Source organism: Mustela nigripes, chromosome 5 (assembly GCF_022355385.1).
Source record: "Mustela nigripes isolate SB6536 chromosome 5, MUSNIG.SB6536, whole genome shotgun sequence".
Lineage (NCBI taxonomy): Eukaryota > Metazoa > Chordata > Mammalia > Carnivora > Mustelidae > Mustela > Mustela nigripes.
Genome location: NC_081561.1, coordinates 104,694,348 through 104,714,334, shown reverse-complemented (window position 1 = coordinate 104,714,334; position 19,987 = coordinate 104,694,348).

The window sequence follows — 19,987 nt, the reverse complement described above, 5'->3', positions numbered from 1 at the left end:
ATCATTGGGACTTAATTCCAGATACTTTAAAAATAAGCAGGCTTAACTGGGAGAGCTGGGGGTGATAGGAAACTGAGTCCCCACCCATAAAGAGCCAGCATAATGAAAAACTCTGCCCAAAACACAGTACAGAAGCAGCAGTTTCAACAGTACCTGAGGGATACAGTGAAGGAGATTTATTTACTAATCTCAAAATGTGAGCTGGAGGGCAGGATCTTCAGGAGAGCTCAAGAACAAAAGTGTTGCAAGAGCCATTTCTCTTTCCCTCCCCCCAACCATAGCTCACAGCAGTACACTCTCCAGCTTTTGTGCTAGCACCCATCCCTGGGATGGAACCTGCCCCCCATCCAACTGCCCCACTAGGCAGGCATCTCTCCAAAGTTGCTCCTACCCCACCATATCTTGCAAGCTGTTCCAGCAAGGTCTGGTTTCACTCCAAACTGACTCCTGTCCTAGGAAGTGAAGGAGATAGCCCCCCCCCCCCCCACCAGTGCACAGCTAGCTTTACTGCTGTTCCTGCCCACCTATGGGCCTGCTCTGGCCCCAGACAGGCCCTTCAACAACAGTGTAGGAACAAAACTCTAGCAGGCAAAGCAGATCATTGCAGCCAACTGTGCTGAAGTCAAACATGGCTCAGTCACAGCAGAAGATACACACAACCTACAGAGGAGACACCTCTGGAGTACCTGGTTCTGGTGGGTCTTGTGCTATAGGGCATCACAGGACCTCTTCTACACAAAGACACTACTTTCAAGACCAGGAGATATACTTTCAAGACCTTGTTATTACATAGAAATAGAAAGTTAGACAAAAATGAGGAGACAGAGGAATATGTTCCAAATGAATGAACAAGAGAAAATCATAGAAAAAGAGCTAATCCAAAGAGAGATAAGCAATATGCCTTATAAGGAATTCAAGGTAATGATCATGGGGATACTCACTGGACTTGAGACAACACTAAAGAAAGTCATTAAGCCACAAGGGAAGAGAGCAAAAGAAGAAAGGAAAATAGCATTTTTCACAGAACTAAAACAAATAATCCTAAAATTTGTAAGGAATCACAAAAGACCTCAATTATTGAAAGCAATCTTCAGAAGAAAGAACAATGCTGGAGTAAATTCAAGATTTCAAGTTATATTACAAAGCTATAGTAATCAAAACAATATGGTACTAGCACAAAAACAGACACATAGATCAACAGAATGAGTAGAAAGCCCAGAAATAAACCCATGCTTATATGGGTCAACTAATCTATGACAAAAGAGGTAGGAATATGCAATAGGGGGAAAAACAGTCTCTTCAACAAATGGAGCTGGGAAAACTGGACACTACATGCAGAAGGGTGAACATGGACCAGTGTTTTATAACATACATGATAATATCTCAAAATGGATTAAAAACCTAAATATGAGACCTGAAAACATAAAACTGCTAGAAGAAAACATAGGCAATGATCTCTTTGACATCAGCCTTAGCAACATTTTTCTAGATAGGTCTTTTAGACAAGGAAAATAAAAGCAAATTTAAACTACTGGGACTACTGTAAAATAAAAGCTTTTGCATAACAAAGGAAATCATTAATAAAATGAAAAGGCAACCTACTTAATGGGAGAAGATAATTGCAAATGATATAGAGGTTAATATCCAAAATATATAATGAACTTACATAACTCAAAACCCAAAGAAGTAAATAATCCAGTTAAAAAAATGGGCAGAGGACCTGAAGAGACATTTTTCAAAACAAAACATATTGATAACCAACAGACACATGATCGATGCTCAATGTCACTAATAGATCAGGGAAATCAAAATCAAAATCACAGTGGAGAGGCCCCTGGGTGGTTCAATGGGTTAAGCCTCTGCCTTCAGCTCAGGTTGTAATTTCAGAGTCCTGGGATCTGGCCCCACATTGGGCTCTCTGCTCAGCGGGTAGCCTGCTTCCCTCCATCTCTGCCTGCCTCTCTGCCTACTTGTGATCTTTGTCAAATAAATAAGTAAAATCTTTTAAAATTAAAAAAAAATCAGAGTGTATATCCCCTTATACCTGTTGGAATGGCTAAAATTAAGAAGACAAGAAATAACAAGTGTTGGTAGGATGTGGAGAAAAAGGAACACTCGTGCACTATTGGTGAGAATGCACATTGGTGCAGCCACTGTTGGAAACAGTATGGAGTTTCCTCAAAAAATAAAAAATAGAAATACCATACAATGCAATAATTCTGCTACTGGGTATTTACCCAAAGAAAACAAAAACACTAATTTGAAAAGAATTCTGTGTTTATTCCAGCATTATTTTTTAATATTTTATTTATTTATTTGACAAATAGAGAAGCCAAGTAGGCCAGAGAGGCAGGCAGAGAGGAGGGGTGGGGAAGCAGGTTCCCTACTGAGCAGAGAGCCCAATGTGGGGCTCGATCCCAGGACCCTGGGATCATGACCTGAGCGGAAGGCAGAGGCTTTAACCCACTGAGTCACCCAGGCGCCCCATCCAGCATTATTTATAATGGTCAAAATATGGAAGCAACTCAAGGGTCATCAATAGATGAATGAATAAAGAAGATGTGTAATCATTATCTCTCTCTCTCTCTCCACAATGGACTATTATTCAGCCATAAAAAAATAATGACTTTTGTGACAATTTTGATAGACCTAGAGGTTATTATGCTAAGTGAAAGGTCAGACAGAAAAAGAGAAATATCATATTATTTCACTTACCTGTGCAATCTAAAAAACAAACCAAATGAACAAAGAAATGAACCAAAAACAGACTCTTCAATACAGAGAACAAACTGGCCGTTGCCAGAGGGGAGGCATAGGGATGGGTAAAAGAGATAGAGGGGATTAAGAGGTACAAACTTTGAGTTATGGAGATGAAAAGTACATGGAGATGAAAAGTACAGCATAAGAAATATAGTCAATAATATTGTTAATAACATACGGTGACTACTCTGTGGTGAGCACTGAGTAATATGTAGAATTGTTGATTCAATGTTGTACACCTGAAAGTTATATAGTGCTGTATATGTCAATAAAAAAATAAAAATTTAAAAAACAGTCACGTATACATATGTGAATATATTGACAGAATATTCAAGAAAGAGTTACAGTTACTACATGTCATGCATTCTGGTATTTCTTATTCATACCATTTTATTAAAAATATAATTCCTGCTACAACCCACAAAGTGGATTCCATAACCATTATGGAGTTGTCACTTGCAGTCTGAAAATTTGCACTGCACAATAAGGTTCTCGATAAAGAATTCTGTGTAGTAGAGTGCTAGTGTGTCAAAGAACAGGTTCTTCAGGGTTGGAGGGGGAGTTCAGTTGCAGTGTTTGCCCATTGCTGTGGTGTAAGTATTCCCACCATGACTACTACAAGCCAGGAGTGTGTTTTAACAACCAACTAACAAAATTCCTGAGGATTTAGCAGTGGACTCTCAAGAGTTGGTACAAGGCAATCCCAGCACACCACTGATTCTAGGAAAACTGGTTACACACAGGAAAAAATAATGATTGGACCTCTATATCACACCACACATGAAAATTCATTTCACATGAGCTAAAAGACCTGAAATGTGAAGAACAAAGTTACATGTGAATGTGAAATTCACACCTTATAAAAGTAAAAAATCAAATACAAATTCATGGGTAGAAAAGGATTTTTAAAGAATATGAAAAATACGACTCAAATTTAGTGAGGTTTTGAAAACTAAATGGTATGGCAGTCAGGAGACATAGCTGCAGGAACCCATAGACGGGAAAGAAAAGAATAAAGAGATGGTACTCTCAGGGACTCAGACTGCCCAGCAGGCAGTGAAGGTAAAAGGGGCCATTGGGCAGAGTTGCAGCCATGACAGGGACCGGACAAAGGGAGCTGGGATAGTGGGGAACATGAAGCACTCCTGGAGACCCAACCAGAAGCAGAGTAGATGGGGGAAGGAGCCTGGCTTCTTCCCTTCAATCTCCTATCTGGGCTTCGCATTCTGTACTGAACAAAAATGGCAGCCAATGGGCAAAGGACCTTGGGAAATGTTTTTCAGAGATGAGCTCCCTCCAGATAGAAGACAGCAGGGATATAGGAATAAGGTGTCATATACAAGAATATTAACTATTTGGGGATGGTAAAATATTGGAAACTAAATGTCTATCAATATAAGAATTAATTTTTTCAATGTTATAGATTAATACAGTAATGGAATACAAGGCCATGGTTAAAACAAATGAACTAGTACCACATCTATTAACATGCATTTATTACCTAAACCATGCTATTAAAACAAAGCAAGTCACAGAAGATCATATACAATATTATTCACATGAAGTTTTAAAGCATTTTATTTTATTATTATTTTTTTAAAGATTTTATTTTATTTATTTATTTATTTATTTTTATTTGTCAGAGAGAGAGCGAGCGAGAGCGAGCATAGGCAGACAGAGTGGAAGGCAGAGTCAGAGGGAGAAGCAGGCTCCCTGCAGAGCAAGGAGCCAGATGTGGGACTGTGGGACTCGATCCCAGGACGCTGGGATCATGACCAGTCATCCATTGAAGAGACTGCCATTTTCTCATTGTATATTCTTTCCTCCCTTATCAGAGATTGACTGACCATATAATTATGGATTTATTTCTGGCTTTTCTATTTTTGTGCCATACTGTTTTGATTCCTACAACTTTATAATATATCTTGAGTCTGGAATTGTTATACTTCCATTATTTTTTTCATTTTCCAGATTGCTTTGGCGATTCTGGGTCTTTTGTGGTTCCATACAAATTTCAGTATTGTTCTAGCTCTGTGAAAAATGCTGTTGGAATTTGATAGGTATTGCATTAAATGTGTAGATTGCTTTGGGTAGTGTAGACATTTTAACAATATTGGTTCTTCCAATCCATGAGTATAGAATGTTTTTCCCTTTCTTGAGTCATCTTCAATCTCTTTCATCAGTATTTTGTAGTTTTTGGAGTACAGATCTTTTTGCCTCTATGATTAGATTTTCTCCTAAACGAAACCATTCCTGGCTATCTCTGTTTTTGGTGTAATCTGTAAAGAGGATTGTTTCTTAACTTCTCTTTCTCCTGCTTCATTATCATCTCCTGCATAGAATTGAAACAGATTTCTACATATGGAATTTGTATCTTGCAACTGTACTGAATTCATTTATCAGTTCTAGTGGTTTTCTGATGGTGTTTAGGATTTTTATATGTAGCATCATGTCATTTGCAAATAGTGAGTTTTATTTCTTGCTTAGAAATTTAGATGCCTTTTATTTCTTTTTGTTGTCTGATCACTGTGGCTAGGGGGTTCAGTAAAATAATTGAATAAAATTATTGAATCAAAAGTTGAATAAAAGTGGTGAGAGTGGACATCCTGCTTCTGACCTTAGGGGACAGACTCTCAGTTTTTCCACCAATGAGTATATATGATGTTGGCTGTGGGTTTTTCTTATAAGGCCTTTATTCTGTTGATGTATGTTCCCTCTAAACCTACTCTGTTGCAGGTTTCTATTGTGAATGGATGTTGTATTTTGTCAAATCCTTTTTCTATATCTATTAAAATCATGTGTTTTTAAAAAGGATTTTATTTATTTATTTGACAGACAGATAAAGAGAGAGAAATCAAAGCAGAGGCAGAGGGAGAGGGAGAAGTAGAGAACAGGGAGCCTGATACAGGGCTCGATCCTAGGACCCTGGGATCATGTCCCATGAGCAGAAGGCAGATGCTTAACTGATTGAGCCTCAAGTGCCCTGGAATTCTTCATATGGTTTTTATCCTTTCTCTTGAAAAATGAGAAGATATGAACAGACATACAGATGGCCAACAGACACGTGAAAAGATGCTCAAACTCATTCATCAACAGGAAAATGAAAACCAAAACTACAATGAGATATCACCTCCCATTTGTCAGAAAGGCTAAAATCAACAACACAAGAAACAAACATTGGGGAGGATGTGGAGAAAAAGTAACCCTCTTGTACTATTGAGGGTGGGAATGCAAACTGGTGGAGGCATGTGCAAAACAGTATGGCAGTTCCTCAAAAGGTTAAACATAGGACTACCCTACAGGGCAGCAGTTGTACTGCTGGGTATTTATCCCCAAAATACAAAAACACTAATTCAAAGGGATACATGTACCCCTATGTGTATTGCAGCATTATTTACAGTAGCCAAATTATGCAAGCAGTCCATGTGACAGATGAAGAAGATGAAACATGCATATATATGTGTATATATATACATCTTTATATATATACACACACACACACACTTATATAATAGAATATTATTTAGCCACAAAAAAGAACAATATCTTGTCATTTGCAACAATGTTGATGGAGCTAGAGAGTGTTACCTAAAGTGAAACAAATCAGAGAAAGACAAATGCTATATGATTTTATTCATATGTGGAATTTGAGAAAGAAAACAAGCAAGCAGCAGGAAGGAGAGGGAGAAGAGGAGGGAGGGGGCAAGAGAGAAAGAGAGAGAGAGAGGCAAGCCTAGAAACAGAATCTTAACTACAGAGAACAAACCATTGGTTACATGAAGGGAGGTGGGGGAGTGGGTTAGGTGAAGGGGATTAAGAGTACAGTTATGATGAGCACAGAGTAATGTATAGAATAGTAGAATCACTGTATTGTAAGCCAGAAACTAATATAACACTGTATGTTATCTACATTGGAATTAAAATAAAAATCTTAATTTTTTAAAAAAGACATGCATGAAGGATGAATACAAAATTCAGAGTAATAATAACTCTGAGAGAGGTATAGAGGAAAATGGAATCACGGGGTTGTCCCCAGGAATCCTCCAACAGTATTTTAATGCTTTGTTTCTCAAGCTGGGTGAGCAATAATTACCTGTCCATTACATTTTCTTTCTACAGTTTTGTGAGTCTGAAATATTTGATTTTTATTAAAAAGATAAGGAAGTGCTGGCATCAAATCCTAATGTTTGTCAAAACTCTATAACATGTTTATAAGAACTCATAACATACAGCTGGTATAATGCTTCATAAATTGTCCATTAAGTAATTACTCCATGCTTCTGAACTTGTGAGCTTTCTTTTGAATAACTCCACTTCTTTGTTTTGTCACGTATATAAAAAGCCAGAACAACTTGAGATGGTATTAGTGGCTAACATTTATTAAGCACCTACTCTGTACAAGAAACCAATCATCCCCTATATTATAGGAGAAAAACATGGCACCAAGAGATGAAGTCATTTTCCCGCCCAGCTGGTCAGGGACCGAGTGGGGTCCAGAGCCTTCTCTATACTTTCTCTTTTGCCCCTCCCAGAGTCTCCATTATGTTTCTGTCTCGTTTATGAGTAACTTTTAAACAAGTATGGGTAAAATAAACACTTCAGACAGATTCTAGAACTGACCACGATGAAAAGCTTTGTAATTTCTGAGACTGAAAAAACAAAATTCAGAGAGCGTCCTTACAAGTGAGACCACCTTATCAGACCTGGCTCTGAGGCCTGAAGTAGCTCCCACCAGTCCGATGACCTCGGGTGAGCTAATCAGACCACCTGAATTCTAGTCCCGGCTCTACCACTGCCGACTCATAACTTAGCTTTTCTAAGCCTCATCACAAAACCTCGTTGAGTTTGTCTGAGTTAAATGAAAACAGGCACAGTGCCAGGTCTATAACCTCCCTGAGGCTGTTGCTTTCTGGGCTGAGCCAATGGTGCCCATCTCTTCCCACACTCAGTCATCTCCCATTTAACCTTAGGGGAAGGATTTATACCACAGAAATTGGCCATTTCCACATTTCAGGGGTTTTTGTTTGTTTGTTTGTTTTCAGAGGTGGTTGCCAAACATTTCCCTGAACCCTGTAAGTGTTGTTGGAAGTTGCTTTGCCAATTGAAAAGCACTATATATATTAGCTACTAGTATTTAAGCTTTCATAGGCAGCAGCACAAAAAGGAGAACTTTTAAGGGTGAATACACCTCCAGTAAGAAATTTGTTCATCTCTCAGAAAACCTCATGCAGTACACAAATTTAAGGCCTTCCTCTGCACCCCAAGCTGGTATGATGGGGCTCCGGGGAACCAGTGGTCTTTCCAGGGAGTCAGTCCAGCTCAGTGGGGCAGAGCTCCAGGGTCTGGTTATGAATGAGCTGATGGCATCTGCAACGTGTTACTTTTGACTCCTGTGCTGTATTCTTTTCTTTTTTTAAAGATGTTATTCATTTATTTGACAGACAGAGAAAGAGCACACAAGCAGGGGGAGTAGCAGAGGAAGAGAGAAAAGCAGACTCCCTGCTGAGCAGGGAGCCCGATCCCAAGGACCCTGGGACCCTGGGACCACGACCAGAGCTAAAGGGAGACCCTTAACTGACTGAGCCAGCCAGACACCCCATCTTGTGTTATGTTTCTCCTGAAACCTCCGTGAGTACAGACAACCTTGTCTTTGGTTTCCTTTGCCACTCCCTAACTGGGTGAGGGAGAATACCTTCTCAAGGTTTATTGGACAAAATTTCCCCCTTTTCAAAGGTTTAGGATAATACATTTAAGATTTTAAATAATGAGTATATATATTAAAAATGCCACATTTAATACAGGAAAGATACTGATGAAAACCTAGAGGTATAATGATTTCTGTGATTTTTTTTCTTCTGAACAGCACAAGAATGTGGCTACTCTGAGAACTGCCCTGTGACATTGCTTGTATAAATAAAATATTAAGTTTCTCAGAAAGTGGAAAATCCTAAGCATAACAAACACCTGAATATATTTTACTAAAATTTTCAGCAGCCTCTTCCCTTGGACACATTTAAAAAGCAATTGCAGAGCAGAAATACTGCTTTCCTCAGCACGCTCTCAATCAGAGGAAATGGGGTTGTAATGAAGTCTTCGCAGGCTGCTTCAGCCAACACCACACATAAAAACATTGCCTTTCCTCTTCTAATCACCGCGGGCTGACAGGCTGATTGGAAATTCCCAACTCAGAACATAAGCTCTTAGAATTAGAGAAAAAATGTTGCCAGCTCATTTACAGATCTACCTCCAAGGGTCCAGTTGCTACAAAGCGATGGACAAAATGTGCTCTGTATAAACGGTTTGCTCCATCCAATGGATGAGCGTACAGGAATTGGTATGGTTTCCATTTGCCCTCATGGCAGCAGAGTTAGACGCTCAATATTTGAAGGGTTTCCCAGGGAAGCAGAATCGCAGGTGCTGAATCATGCCCCTACTTGTCCTCAGCTGCCCGTCCCTCAGCCTGGCCCCACTAGAATGTCCCCCCTAACTATGCCGCTACAGTTCCCCTCCTGAAATTTCAGTCACTCATAGATCAACCTTGCAGCTGCCTTCTGTATTCTTATTTATTTAACATTTTTATTTTGATCAAATCTCAATGTCTCTAAGCTTGTTTTTGCCCTAAGCTCTAATAGATGTGGGAGCCCACATGATCTGCTGTCACACAGTGGCAGAAAATATTTGCAAAACATTTCTGATAAAAGACTTGTGCTTAGGGTACAGAAAGCATGCTTGCAGCTCAGCGGCAAGAAAACAATCCAATTTAAAAATGGGCAGATTTAAACAGACACTCTACAAAAGACAATATACTGACGGCCAATAAGTACATGATAATATGTTCAACATCACCAGGCATCAGACAAATGCAAATTAAAGCCACAGCAAGATACTACACACTAAGATTTTAAAAGACTAATAGTTCAGTGTTGGTGAGGATATCGAATAAACCAAAGTTTCATACAACACTGTATATAAAATGGCACAAATATTTGGGGAGGGAAATCTTGGTATTTTCTTAAAAGTTAAAACAGTATATTCAAAAGCACAATTATCTACCTAGTAAATACTTGTCTCTACCTTAGACATAGAAATATATACAGAGGGGCACCTGAGTGGCTCAGTCGGTTAAGCATCTGCCTTTGTCTCAGGTCATGATCCCTGGGTCCTGGGCCCATGTTGGGTTCTCTGCTCAGTGGGGAGTCTGTTTCTCCCCCTCCCTCTGCATGCTGTGCCCCCTGCTTGTGCTGTCTCTCTGTCTCTGTCAAATAAATGAATAAGTACAACCTCATAGAAATATATACAGAATAAAACTTTTTTTTTTTTTTTAATATTTGAGGGAGGGGCAAGCAGGTAGAGGAGCAGAGGGAGAGGGAGACAAGCAGGCTCTCTTCCCCGCTAAGCGAGGAGCCAGATAAGGGGCTCGATCCCAGGACCCTGAGATGATAACCTGAGCCGAAATCAAGAGTCAGATGCTTAACTGACTGAACCACCCAGGCGCCCATAAAACAGGGTGGTATTTTTTTTTTTTTTAAGTTAAATATGTAGTTAGCATGTGACCCAGCAACTGAACATTTAGTTATTCATCCAAGAGAAAGTAAAATCCACAGAAAGATCTGGACATGAATGTTCTAGGGGAGGGGACTGTTCTGGGGGAATAGCGAGCTTCTGTGAGTGACACCTCATTCTAAGAGCTGAGAGCTTGGGGAAGGGAGGCAGGCAGGAGCCCAGGGTGCCCTCGGCTTGCCTGGTATGGAGCCATTGCCTCATGAGAAGGACCCCAATCTTGGTCTGTTGCACCCAAGGTACAGCCCTTTAGTCCGTGAGTGGTGACTGGGGGGCAAAAGAGAACCTTAACCAGGAAGGAAAACACATGTCGGCATTTTAGCCAGATCACCCTGGCATTGATTTGAGGTCTGCCAAACTGGCAACCTGGGGTGAAAAGAACTCTTTGTGAAGAGAAAAGCATAAAAGAAACCAACAAACTAGGGCTGGTTAAGGTTTTACTTTTCCTTTTTAAGTTATTAGTCAGAATTTTAAATATTGTAGACCAGAGTCTGGTTCATCTGGCTTATGAGTAGATACGGATCCAAACAGGCCAAGTTTATGGGCCAGAGGTGGTGGATCACAGAGGAAGTTGGAGCCTCTGTCAGCACGACAAAGCTGAGCATTCTGAACACGGGAGGGCCTCGCATTCCTCTCAATTAATCACATTAAGGTAAAAAGTGAGAGTCCATAGCAATATCTTGATAGAACACAATGCTCTTACCTTGGACAAGTTTCCATTCTCTTTGTAGGCTCTAGAAGATGGAATGCTTCCCCCTAAAGGTCAGTGCCCTAATACTCACAAATTTTGAATATGTTACATTAAATGGCAAAAGACCTGGCAGCGGTAAGCAACAAATTTTACGACTGGGAGATTATTCTGGATTATATGGGTGGGCCCAGTTGAATCACAGGAGCCTTTCAAATCACCAAACTTTCTCCAGCTGGGGCAAAAGATGTAGTGGAAGGGAAATTGGGCAATATTCAAAGCCTGAGAGGGACTGGACCAGCCTGTGGCCATAGAGACAGCATGAGAAAGAACACAGGCAGCTTTTAGAAGCAAAGACTTGTCCCCACCTGACAGCTGGGAACTGCATCCTACAACTGCAAGGAATTGAATTTGGCCAAAACCTTAATGAGCCTGGAAACACAGTTCTTTCCGAGAGCCCCCTGGGAAGAGTGTAGCCCAACAGACAACCTGATTTCAGCCATGCGAGGCCTTCAACAGAGGACCCAGCTGAGGCCCGTTATGCTCGGATTTCTCAACCATGAAACTGTTTTGGCAACAATAGAAAACTAATACATAAACCCATTTAAAAAAAATTTTTTTTTATTTTTTATTTTTTTTTAGAACCAAGCAAGCAACCAGAATTCTTAAGCAAATGTGACTTTGAATACAATCCCCTTTCCTCATTGCCAACACGTGATGTAGGAGTCTTGGAGTCCTTTGATCAAAAAAAAAAAAAAAGTTACCATCTATACTCCCACCTATGCCCTTCAGTATATGGCTGTAGACAATGGAAGTCTGAAGCTCTATCTAGAGGATTTTCTTCTACATAGTCTCTGTTAGAAAACCCTGGAGTACAGAATGGGATTCAGTGAGATCAAGACTAACCAGGGTACCATCCTACCTAATCCAGTTGAGGGATGACAGGTGTGGAGAAGTCAGGTTGGAAAGGGAGATACCCAGACTGAATGGTTCTGAAGGGCCAAATAGGTGGAAGGTAGTCCCACATCTATTAGAGCTTAGGGCAAAAACAAGCTTAGAGACATTGAGATTTGATCAAAATAAAAATGTTAAATAAATAAGAATACAGAAGGCAGCTGCGAGGTTGATCTATGAGTGACTGAAATTTCAGGAGGGGAACTGTAGCGGCATAGTTAGGGGGGACATTCTAGTGGGGCCAGGCTGAGGGACGGGCAGCTGAGGACAAGTAGGGGCATGATTCAGCAAGAATGCAAGAAATGCAAGAGAAGGGGACTTGGGGTGAGATGCTCATGGTGGGAGTTGAGTATGGGGGAGTTTGTGGAACATCCACAAGGCATCCAAGAGGTGCCTAGGTATTGAAAAGTGAAGCTCAGTGATTCTCAATTAAAGACTACAATTTGGGCATGATTATTATATAGGTCCAGAAGATACTTATGGATTTCCTCTTGCTATAAAATACAGTAAGAGAGGGGATGAGTCAAGATGGTGGAGAAGTAGCAGGCTGAGACGACATCAGGTAGCAGTATATCAGCTAGATAGCTTATCAAACCATGCCGAACACCCACAAATCCAACAGGAAATCAAAGAGTAGAAGAGCAAAAGTTCTAGAAACAGAAAATCGACCACTTTCTGAAAGGTGGAGAAGTGAATCCAAAGCAACAGGAAGATAGACCGCAGGGGGAGGGGCCAGCTCCCAACAAGCAGCAGAGCAACGGAGCACAAAATCAGGACTTTTAAAAGTCTGCTCCACTGAGGGACATAGCTCCAGAGGCTAAACTGGGGTGATGCCCATGCGGGGTCCGCGTGGCCTCAGGTCCCGTGGGGTCACAGAAGGATCGGGGGTGTCTGAGTGTTGCAGACCTCATAGGTATTAGAGCAGGGAAGCCAGCTACAGAGACAGAACGAGGAGCAAGCTCTCAACTCAGAGTTACCTTGAACTGTAATCCATGGCACAGGCCACTGCTCTGTGAGTGGGGTCCCCACAAGATCCGGGAAGAACCCCCGGAAGAGTTCAAGGATCTGCGGGGTTCAGAGACTCCAGGTGGAGCTGTGTGCCAGAAGCAGAGATGCTTGGTCACAGGCTGGGTAAGCTTGGAGTGCAGCCGGAGGCTGGGGAGATGAGAGTGAGCACTTTTCTCCAAGCGCACCTGGAGGCCAGGGAGACAGGAGTGATTGAGCGCTTTTCTCTGAGGGTGCACTGCAGAGTGGGGCCCCGAACTCTCGGTTCCTCTGGGCCGGAGATTGGGAGACTGCCATTTTCATTCCTGTCCTCCGGAACTCTATGGAAAGCGTTCAGGGAACAAAAGCTCCCGAACGTGAATGTGAGCGGATTACTCAGCCTGGCCCCTGGTAAGGGCGGTGCAATTCTGTCTTGGGCAGAGACACTTGAGAATCACTACAACAGGCCCCTCCCCCAGATGATCAACTAGAAATCCAGCCAAGACCAAGTTCACTTACCAAGGAGAACAGCGGAATTCCAGAGGAGGAGAAAGCAAAGCATGGAATTTCATGGCTTTCTCCCCATGATTCTTTAATCTTGCAAAGTTAATTAATTTTTTAAATTTTATTTTTTTTTCTTCTGCTAAATTTTTAAACTTTTACCCTTTCCTCTATTAACATTTTTAACTAGTTTATCTTAACAATACCTTTCATAAAAAAAATAATCTTTTTGAAACTTCATTATTATAATCATATTTTATCCTTCATTTTATCTAACTTTATTTTTTATATACACATAGGGTTTTTTCTTCTAAAAAATTTGGAGTTCTAATAGATCAAATACACCCTAAATCTAGCACTGGGCTTGTTCTAGTCTCCAGCCCAAGCAAATTCTCTCCACTTTCTTTTTCTTTCTCCCAACCAACTTACCTTATCAACTGCTTTTTTAGAAATTAAAAAAATTTTTTTTTCATCTTTATAGTCATATTCCATCCCCTCATTGTTTTTACCCTTATATATGTTTTTCATTCTTTAAAATTTTGGGAGGTAGTTTCTTCTAAGAGACCAAAATACTCCCAAAATTAAGTGGGTGACCCTGTTCCAATTACCTAATATATATACATATATTTTTTCTTTATTTGTATTCGTTTCTTAAATTTTTTTTTCTGAACTTTTTTTTACCCCCTTTTTTCCCCGATGATTTGGGGTCTCTTCTGATCTGGTTAAAGCACATTTTCATGGGGTCTTTGCCACCCTTTTAGTATTTTATTTGTTCCTTCATATATTCTTATCTGGACAAAATGACAAGGCGGAAAAACTTACCACAAAAAAAAAGAACAAGAGGCAGTACCGAAGGCTAGGGACCTAATCAATACGGACATGGTAATATGTCAGTTCTAGAGTTCAGAATGATGATTCTCAAGGTTCTAGCCAGGCTTGAAAAAGGCATGGAAAATATTAGAGAAACGCTGTCTGGAGAAATAAAAGCTCTTTCTGGAGAAATGAAAGAACTAAAATCTAACTGAGTTGAAATTTAAAAAAGCAATTAGTGAGGTGCAATCAAAAATGGAAGTTCTTACTGCTAGGATAAATGGGGCAGAAGAAAGAATTAGTGACATAGAAGACCAAGTGACAGAGAATAAAGAAGCTGAGCAAAAGAGAGACAAACAGCTACTGGACCATGAGGGGAGAATTCAAGAGATAAGTGACACCATAAGATGACACAACATAAGAATAATTGGGATTCCAGAAGAAGAAGAAAGAGAGAGGGGAGCAGAAGGTATATTGGAGAGAATTATTGTAGAGAATTTCCCTAATATGGCAAAGGGAACAAACATCCAAATCCAGGAGATGCAAAGAACACCCCTCAAAATCAATAAAAATAGGTCCACACCCCGTCACCTGATAGTAAAATTTACAAGTCTTAACGACAAAGACAAAATCCTGAAAGCAGTCCGGGAAAAGAAGTCTGTAACATATAAGGGTAAAAACATTAGACTGGCAGTGGACTTATCCACAGAGACCTGGCAGGCCAGAAAGAACTGGCATGAAATATTCAGAGCACTAAACAAGAAAACCATGCAGCCAAGAACACTATATCCAGCAGGCTATCATTGAAAATAAAAGGAGAGATAAAAAGCTTCCAGGACAAACAAAAACTGAAAGAATTTGCAAACACCAAACCAGCTCTACAGAAAATATTGAAAGGGGTCCTCTAAGCAAAGAGACACTAAAAGTAGTAGATCATAAAGGAACAGAGACAATATACAGTAACAGTCACCTTACAAGCAATACAATGGCACTAATTTCATATCTCTCAATAGTTACCCTGAATGTAAATGGGCTAAATGCCCCCAATCAAAAGACACAGGGTATCAGAATGGATAAAAAAACAAAACCTATCAATATGCTGCCTACAAGAAACTAATTTTAGACCCAAAGACACCTCCAGAATTAAAGTAGGGGGTGGAAAACAATTTACTGTGCTAATGGACATCAGAAGAAAGCTGGGGTGGCAATCCTTATATCAGATCAATTAGATTTTAATCAAATCAATTAGACTATAATAAGAGATGAGGAAGGAAACTATATCATACTCAAAGAGTCTGTCCAACAAGAAGATCTAACAATTTTAAATATCTATGCCACTAACATGGGAGCAGCCAACTATATAAACCAATTAATAACAAAATCAAAGAAATACATGGACAATAATACAGTAATAGTAGGGGACTTTAACACTCCCCTCACTGAAATGGACTGTTCATCCAAGCAAAAGATCAACAAAGGCCTTAAGTGACACATTGGAGCAGATGGACATCACAGATATATTCAGAACATTTCATCCCAAAGCAACAGAATACACATTGTTCTCTAGTGCACATGGAACATTCTCCAGAATAGATCACACCCTGGGTCATAAATCAGGTCTCAACCGGTATCAAAATATTGGGATCATTCCCTGCATATTTTCAGACCACAATGCTCTGAAGCTAGAACTCAATCACAAGAGGAAAGTTGGAAAGAACCCAAATACATGGAGACTAAACAGCATCCTTCTAAAGAATGAATGGGTCAACCAGGAAATTAAAGAAGAATTTAAAAAATTCATGGAAACAAATGATAATGAAAACACAACGATTCAAAATCTGTGGGACACAGCAAACGCTGTCCTGAGAGGAAAATATATAGCGATACAAGCCTTTCTCAAGAAACAAGAAAGGTCTCAAATACACACCCTAACCCTATACCTAAGGGAGCTGGAGAAAGAACAACAAGGAAAGCCTAAACCCAGCAGGAGAAGAGAAATAATAAAGATCAGAGCAGAAATCAATGAAATAGAAACAACAACAAAAAAATAGAACAAATCAACGAAACTAGGAGCTGGTTCTTTGAAAGAATTAATAAGATTGATAAACCCCAGGCCAGACTTATCCAGAAGAAAAGGACCCAAATAGGGGCACCTGGGTGGCTCAGTGGGTTAAAGCCTCTGTCTTTGGCTCAGGTCATGATCCCAGGGTTCTGGGATCAAGCTCCGCATTGGGCTCTCTGCTCAGCAGGGAGCCTGCTTCCTCCTCTCTCTCTCTCTGCTTGCCTCTCTGCCTACTTGTGATTTCTGTCTGTCAAATAAATGAATAAAATCTTAAAAAAAAAAAAAAGAAAAGGACCCAAATAAATAAAATCATGAATGAAAGAGGAGAGATCACAACTAACACCAAAGAAATACAAACAATATAAGAACATATTACGAGCAACTCTGTGCCAACAAATTGGACAATCTGGAAGAAATGGATGCATTCCTAGAGACATATAAACTACCACACTGAACCAGAAAGAAAGAGAAAACTGGAACAGACTCATAACCAACCAGTAAGGAGATTGAAACAGTCATCAAAAATCTCCAAACAAGGGCACCTGGGTGGCTCAGTGGGTTAAGCCGCTGCCTTCGGCTTAGGTCATGATCTCAGGGTCCTGGGATCAAGTCCCGCATCAGGCTCTCTGCTCAGCAGGGAGCCTGCTTCCTCCTCTCTCTCTCTGCCTGCCTCTCTGTCTACTTGTGATTTCTCTCTGTCAAATAAATAAATAAAATCTTTAAAAAAAAAAAAATCTCCAAACAAAAGCCTCGGGCCAGACAGCTTCTCAGGGGAATTCTACCAAACATTTAAAGAATTAATTCCTATTCTCCTGAAACTGTTCCAAAAAATAGAAATGGAAGGAAAGCTTCCAAACTCATTTTATGAGGCCAGCATCATCTTGATCCCAAAACCAGACAAAGATCCCATCAAAAAAGAGAATTACAGACAAATATCCTTGATGAACACAGATGCAAAAATTCTCACCAAAATACTAGCCAACAGGATCCAATAGCATATTAAAAGGATTATTCACCACGACCAGGTGGGATTTATTCCAGGGCTGCAAGGTTGGTTCAACATCCACAAATCAATCAATGTGATACAATACATTAATAAAAGAAAGAACAGGAACCATATGATACTCTCAATAGATGCTGAAAAAGCATTTGACAAAGTACAGCATCCCTTCCTGATCACAACGCTTCAAAGTGTAGGGATAGAGGGCACATACCTCAATATTATCAAAGCCATCTCTGAAAAACTCACTGCAAATATCATTCTTAATGGAGAAAAACTGAGAGCTTTTCCCCTAAGGTCAGGAACACGGCAGGGATGTCCATTATCACCACTGCTATTCAACATAGTACTAGAAGTTCTAGCCTCAGCAATCAGACAACAAAAAGAAATTAAAGGCATCCAGATCAGCAAAGAAGTCAAACTCTCACTCTTTGCAGATGTTATGATACTGTATGTGGAGATCCCAAAAGACTCCACTCCAAATCTGCTAGAACTTGTACAGGAATTCAGTAAAGTGTCAGGATATAAAATCAATGCACAGAAATCAGTTGCATTTCTTTACATCAACAAGACAGAAGAAAAAGAAATTAAGGAGTCAATCCCATTTACAATTGCACCCAAAACCATAAGATACCTAGGAATAAACCTAACCAAAGAGGCAAAGAATCTATACTCAGAAAACTATAAAGTACACATGAAAGAAATTAAGGAAGACACAAAGAAATGGAAAACATGGATTGGAAGAACAAATATTGTGAAAATGTCTATGCAATCTACACATTTAATGCAATTCCTATCAAAATCCCATCCATTTTTTTCAAAGAAATGGGACAAATAACCCTAAAATTTATATGGAACCAGAAAAGACCTCAAATAGCCAAAGGAATATTGAAAAAGAAAGCCAAAGTTGGTGGCATCACAATTCTGGACTTCAAGCTCTATTGCAAAGCTGTCATCAAGACAGTATGGTACTGGCACAAAAACAGATACATAGATCAATGAAACAGAATAGAGAGCCCAGAAATAGACCCTTAACTCTATGGTCAACTAATCTTCTACAAAGCAGGAAAGAATGTCCAATGGAAAAAAGACAGCCTCTTCAATAAATGGTGTTGGGAAAATTGGATGGCCACACGCAGAAAAATGAACTTGGACCATTTCCTTATACCACACATGAAAATAGACTTAAAATGGATGAAGGACCTCAATGTGAGAAAGGAATCCATTAAAATCCTTGAGGAGAACACAGGCAGCAACCTCTTCCACCCCAGCCACAGCAACTTCTTCCTAGGAACATCGCCAAAGGCAAGGGAAGCAAGAGCAAAAATGAACTATGGATTTCATCAAGATCAAAAGCTTTTGCACAGCAAAGGAAACAGTTAACAAAACCAAAAGACAACTGACAGAATGGGAGAAGATACTTGCAAACGACATATCAGATAAAGGGCCAGTATCCAAAATCTATAAAGAGCTTATCAAACTCAACACCCAAAGAACAAATAATCCAATCAAGAAATGGGCAGAAGACATGAGCAGACATTTCTGCAAAGAAGACATCCAGGTGGCCAGCAGACACATGCAAAAGTGCTCCACATCACTTGGCATCAGGGAAACGCAAAAGCACAATGAGATACCACCTCACACCAGTCAGAATGGCTAAACTTAACAAGTCAGGAAATGACAGATGCTGGCGAGGATGTGGGGAAAGGGGAACCCTCCTACACTGTTGGTGGGAATGCAAGCTGGTGCAGCCACTCTGGAAAACAGCATGGAGGTTCCTCAAAATGTTGAAAATAGAACTGCCCTATGACCCAGCAATTGCACTACTGGGTATTTACCCCAAAGATACAAATGTAGTGATCCGAAGGGACACATGCACCCAAATGTTTATAGCAGTAATGTCCACAATAGCCAATCTATGGAGAGAAACTAGATGTCCATCAACAGATGAATGGATCAAGAAGATGTGGTATATATACACAATGGAATACTATGCAGCCATCAAAAGAAATGAAATCTTGCCGTTTGCAACAACATGGATGGAACTAGAGGGTATCATGCTTAGCAAAATAAGTCAGTCGGAGAAAGACAACTATCATATGATCTCATTGATATGAGGAAGTGGAGATGCAACGTGGGGGGTTTGGGGGGTAGGAAAAGATTAAATGAAACAAGATGGGATCGGGAGGGAGACAAAACATAAGAAACTCTTAATGTCACAAAACAAACAGGGTGGCCAGGGGGAGGGAGGTAAGGAGAGGGGGGTGGGGTTATGGACTTTGGGGAAGGTATGTGCTATGGTGAGATCTGTGAAGTGTGTAAACCTGGTGATTCACTGACCTGTACCCCTGGGGCTAAAAATACATTATATGTTTATAAAAAAATTAAAAAATTTTTAAAAATACAGTAAGAGGAGGAATGAGGAAGAGATACATATAGAGATAAAGGATTTTGTGAGCTTGAGGTGATTAGAAGAGGATTGAAGAGAAAAATGTTTATAAAAGATGAGAAAAATTTTGGCTGGGGTGGAAATGACTGATATATTCACTAATAAACTACAGAAAGGTTGTGCCCAGAGAGTTTACAATCTCTCTGAGGAGAAACAGGAGGTGGCAGGCAGGCAGAAGATATAGAATGTTCCCGTTAACCAGCAGAGAGCGCTGGCAGC